Consider the following 6020-nt stretch of genomic DNA (forward strand, 5'->3'; position numbering starts at 1 on the left):
TTTGACCCCATTTTTTTTTTTCCCTTATCATTCAGATTCAGAAAAGATAAGAAAATTTCAGGGCAGCACACATTCTCTAAAATTTCTCTTAGATTCAAACCCATAGCTGATGATAAAACTAGAATAGATATCTTCTGTTTCCTACTCACACGAGCCCATATCCTTGCTTTTCTATCAATCTCTAATTCTACTCTTCCCCCCCAATCTGATATTATGGTGCCGGTATAGACCGGGATTCCGTTATGATCCAATTCTGACCGGTAATAGATACCGGGACTTTGCAATATTTGATTGATCACAATTCTGTATATTCCATTTATTATAAAAGTTCCCAGGGAATTCATTAGAGGAATGTTTCCAATAAAAATTGTTTGTTCTTGCATATCCCTACTGGTTTTCCAAATTAATCCCGCAGATACATATAATTCAGAAGAATATGTAAGTGATTCATATACAGCATCTCTTTCTTTTATCAATGGCTCTACTAATTGATATGTTTCCACAAATAATTGAAATTCAATTTCTTGATCTGTATCTTCCATTTTTGGAAACTTATAAAGTTCTTCTGTTAAGCCCTGATCAATGAACCCGCAAAATCCTTCAAATTGTATCTGATTTAATCCAGGTATTGTAGACAGTCCCTCATTTCCATCCCCGAGCATTTTAAATTTCCCGTTTATTAAAAAAAAATCCCATTATTGGATCGTTCTTCATTCAATTATATGGATCGACGATCTAGCAATGATGGAATTTCTATTTTGTTTACAGAATCACATAAAATTTTATCTAACTTCATAGATGGATATGGAATGTATGAAATACGTATGACGGCGGAATAAAGAGAATTTTATACTCAAAAATTTTATACTCAAATTAAAATTCTTAAAATTCGAATTTGCAACAGATACAACTGGCAAGGAATTGAGAAATTCCACTTAACTTAGACTTATGAAATTTTGTATAGAATATAAATTTTGTATAGAATATTTTGTATAGAATAGCAAAAAAAAGTGATTCAATTTCCACCATTATTATGATATTACCTATTCCAATATGATTGGATACCAATAAAATAAATGGATTTGGGATTTAATCTTTCGGTGAGATAAAGAAACAATAATCAGAAACAATATAAAGTTGCTTTTTTTAGCACTTAGCTTTTTCGTGGATTTCATTGTATTGTTTAGTTCAAAAAAAAAAAAGAATTTGCATAAACATAAAATAGATATTTTTTTATTTATTTTTAAAATCGAGTTCATATAATACGATTGAAGTACATAAGAAGGCTTATTAAACATACGCAGATATAACCATAGCTATCCATATATATACATCTCTTCTTTTACGGGAGTTCTTTTTTGGACAGTGCATGTCATACTCTACCAAAATTTTTCTATTCAATTTTTCATTGAATAGAAATTTTCCTATAGGAATCATAGACAGATAAGATATCAGATTAGATATCTATCTGTGGAAAAATTTATGTTCTAGGGTTTACATATACTCATAATCGTTGTTATAATTGAAATTGAGAAGAATTTTTTTTTATTGAAAAGAATCAATACTGATTGGTTACGTATCCAATTTTGATTTTCTTATATAATTAGCATTAGGGAAATACAATTTTAGATTCAAATCCAAGAAGCGTTCATGAATTCAAAGGCAATAGTTAATGGTTCCAATTTGTTGGCTTTTGTGACTGAAAATTCACTTTTCATTTCACTAGACAATATAAATGGGAAAGAATTTAGATAGTGTGTGTTTTGAGATACTATACAAAATGAATCGAAAAGATAGATCCAATCAAAAAAGAAAAGTAAGGATTTCTTTTTTTAGGAATTTAGGAAAGGGATTACGAAAAATGGGATTCAAGATACAAGTACAAAAAAAAAAAAAAGAAAAGGAGGGGTATTTTCGTCTATTTTGTGTCGCCTTGGCGGCATGGCCGAGCGGTAAGGCGGGGGACTGCAAATCCTTTTTCCCCAGTTCAAATCCGGGTGTCGCCTGATCAACAAAAGGCACAAAATACCTTATTCCCTTTTGCTGATATATCTTGTCGAATTTGCCTCCAACAGAAGCACGCGGAGGAAAAGGCATCTTGATACTTTTTTGATTATAAATATCTGAAAATTCTGTTCTCTAAAGTGCTGTAAATTCTTGAATCTAGGATTCAAGGAAAGTTTATAGTGGTGAAAAGGAATCGGTAAATTTGGATATAATAGTCCTTCCACGACTAATGCAGTGTCTACTGACTGAGTCTTGAATTAGATTGGATATCGGCGCAGGGAATCTAATTAGTAGTTCTTGAAAGGGTGAAAGGTTTTTTGTATACAAACTCATGAGAATTCCTGAGTACTCAGGAATTCAATCAATCGAATAGTGATTGAATGGATAATTGGCTTTTACTTATACATATCCATTTTTTATTTTTACTTTTTATTTTTATAGAAAGCACAAATGTATATCAAATATACAAATATATAGAAAGTACTAAAAGAAATTCTTTGTTTTTTTTTTAGGTAACTCCTAATCAAGAATGGAATAGGCTGTCTTCCTATTGTTTCTGTAAAACAATTTGGCGAATTAGATCAAATGGAAAGAATAAAGGGTATAGAAAAACAAAGGAAGAGTCTATTATATAATAGATAGTGATCCATCTTGTATATTTTTGACTTAATAAAGAGCAACAAACGAAAACATAACTCTTTTTTTTTTCTTACATTTTAGAAACATTTTATTGATACTTCCAAGGGCGTTGCTGCCTGTTTTGTTTATACTAAAAGTTTTTCAGCAATCATATAAGAACTTCTTAGAATTAATTGGATTTTTTGGATTGTTTCATCAATATATTGAATAGAATCTTTTTTTTTTTGACTCTGCCCCAGCAATTCTACTATTATTAGTGAACAATAATGGAAAAATTCCTTCATATTCATAGAGATAGAGGACATAATTCACATGGATATAGTAAGTCTCGCTTGGGCTGCTTTAATGGTAGTCTTTACATTTTCCCTTTCACTCGTAGTATGGGGAAGAAGTGGACTCTAGGGGTACTACTAATTGAGTTGAGAAATCAAACTGTATCGATTGTTTTATAGATCATTCTGCAAAGATTTTAAATTTAACTGTTTAAATTGAATTCAATTCAATTATTTAATTATTTAATTCAATTTCTAAATTCTTACAAATACAAATTTAGAAATTGAATTCAAAATATCTTCATTTCCAAATTCTATTGGATTTTAGTGAAGTAATGTATTCTATAAATAATTAATATAAATAATTAATATATGAATAATACCCTTTTAATCATAATCAAAAAAAAAATTTCAACGATTCTCGTGTTCATATTTCGAAAGTAAAAGGAATACAAATGATAGGAAATTTTTTCCAATCTTTTTTCTTTGTTTTTGTTTACCTCTTTCCTGTTCAAAGAGAAAAGAAAGCCGTTCTTTTATTAAAGATATTAAAGAAAGTAGCTCTTTTAAAAGCAGCTCTTTTATTAAAAATGAAAAGTGATTAAATTAAGTGAATTTTCTATGGGAAATAAGATAGACATAGACATAGTGGTTCTCCAATGGGATACTACGTATACTAAGAGATTTTCTTGCTTAGTGCTTGGTTTAGTATTTGTTTTATTATTTTAAATATTGGATTTATGCTATACCTTATTGACTTGACTCATTTCATATCATGATTAAAAGGTTAAAAATCGGCAGGGTTTACTAATCCTTTTCGTTGAAATCTTAAAAAATTTTTATAGAACTCCCTTCCTTGGACAATCTGCCAACTATTCAATCAATTACTTCTTCGAAATGCTAAAAAAAGATTTCTTGATTTTCTTTTATTAATTTAAAATTTAATATATGTTCATATTTTTTTTCCTTTTCATTGATTTTATTCTTTCGGTAAACGCCAGGATTCATATTGAAAATAATCGGAAATCTAGGAATTAGAATCGTAAAAGTAAGAGTTGCCTTTCGACTATTTCAGATTAATTGGAATCAACACAAATCAAATAGATGAAGAAATAGAATTGGGACGTTCTGTACATTACATATAGATATATGATATCTAGATATATGAATATGAGAGGATATTATAGATTAATCTATCTCTATATTAAGCCTATATCTTTATACAGTACAACTTTATACACTAGAAAAACAAAAATAGATAGTATGATAGAAAGAAATATATTTCTATTTCTTTCTATCATACTATCAGATCTCATAGAATACTGCTAATTCTAGTCCGCTCATTTCATCTAAGACGCAAAATAGGAATCCTTTTGATTTTATTTTTTCAATCATTAATATTGATAAGAAGTCAAGTTTCATTCAAATTAATCGCCTTGACTAACTGTTTTTACGTATATTATAAGTAAAAAAGCGGTAGGAACTAGAATGAACAGTGCAGTAGCAATAAATGCAAGAATATTTACTTCCATAATCTCATCGTTTCTTTTTTTTTTTTTCTTTGCAATAACTCGGGATTTAATCCCATAGGGATAATAAGTCTTTCGCCTCTAAATTCAATGGGATGAATTCCATCTCGATGATATCGAGTCTGATCAATATTATGAATAACAATATCTGAGCTATCAAATCGATTCATCGTCGAGAATTGAATAGTATAACATAGAAAGATTGTTTATCCATACCGAATTCATTTTTGAATTCTTGATTCAATTGATAATTTCTTTACTTTATTTTTATTTATCATATTTCTTCTTTTCTATAAAATTCTCGCCTTCTTTGTACAATCATCTGACGAAGTATCATATAACCACCTTTACACTTACATTGGTTACAACCAAATCCAAACAAACAATAGAAACGAAACAGAGAAAGGGGAGTTAAGTTCTAAACTCCTTTTTTAATGATCTAATCTTATTGGAAAACACAAAAATGTGATAAAGACAAGTCCCAATATAGTAAATATTGTATAAAAAATCGAATATTCTATTCCATTTTTTTTGTTTAGGGTTTGTTTTTTCTTCAGCAAAAATCCTAAAAAAAAAAAAATTATCCAGTCCTTCTATAATGGAGGTGGATCCTTATTTTTATTTGATCTTTATTTTATTAATATAAAATATTTTATAAAATATTTCTTTCATTAATATAATATTTCTTTATTTCATAATATTTCTTTATTTTCTATTTTATTAATAAAATATTTCTTTTATAATATTATATATAATTTTTATAATATTATATATAATATTAATATAATATTTATTTTATTTCTATTTCTTTTTTTTTTTTTTTTAGTTTTGAGTTTTAATTTAATTTTATTTATTTTATTATTTAATTTATTTTATTATTTATTAAAATTAAAGGATTCTATCAAAAAAATTCAATTTATTTTGTATCGTCCAAATACAAATTCCATTTGTGTATGGACTACCGGAAAAGATATGGTACTCGATTCGGTTTTATTATATATACGGTCAGGAGAAATCGAAAAATCCAAACTCAATAGAGTATCTTTTGGAATCTTAAATATGACACTACCCATAATTGTACTAATCCACATATGGCTCCATCAATCAGTACTAGTTGAAAAAATGAAAATTCCTATATTTTATATTTCTATTTACTTTAATGAGAATGAGATTTAATGAAAAACGAAAATAAATAAATAGAAATAAATAAGAATAAAATATTAATTAAGAATAAGAATTAAGAATAAATAATAAGAATCAAAGAATAAGAAGGATCCCCTTGAGAATGAAATTGTCCCCCTTTTGCATTTTGCAGAAAAGGGAGAGATGCATTGATGTATTTTTTTTTTTTATTATTAGATTATTGGATTCTGATCCATCGGGACTGACGGGGCTCGAACCCGCAGCTTCCGCCTTGACAGGGCGGTGCTCTGACCAATTGAACTACAATCCCGGGGAAATGCAATAAAGTGTACAGCATACATATTCTTATGATTTTATTCGAACCCTTTCTATTTTTTCTATTTAGATTTTAGATTGGAATCACCACATTGGAACAGAAACGGGAGTGGTA

The 6020-nt window shown here is 28.2% G+C and overlaps 2 non-coding genes across 2 annotated transcripts; one reads left to right on the forward strand and one right to left on the reverse strand.

The window, feature by feature from the left end:
* Positions 1-1935: 1935 nt before the first annotated feature.
* Positions 1936-2006, forward strand: TRNAC-GCA (transfer RNA cysteine (anticodon GCA)). The gene has a single exon. It is a non-coding gene; the product is annotated as a tRNA-Cys (tRNA).
* Positions 2007-5826: 3820 nt separating this feature from the next.
* On the reverse strand, positions 5827-5900 carry TRNAD-GUC (transfer RNA aspartic acid (anticodon GUC)). The gene has a single exon. It is a non-coding gene; the product is annotated as a tRNA-Asp (tRNA).
* Positions 5901-6020: the final 120 nt, after the last annotated feature.

Source organism: Jatropha curcas, unplaced genomic scaffold, assembly GCF_041381405.1.
Source record: "Jatropha curcas cultivar XTBG-Jc1 unplaced genomic scaffold, XTBG_Jcur_1.0 HiC_scaffold_745_pilon, whole genome shotgun sequence".
Taxonomy (NCBI): domain Eukaryota; kingdom Viridiplantae; phylum Streptophyta; class Magnoliopsida; order Malpighiales; family Euphorbiaceae; genus Jatropha; species Jatropha curcas.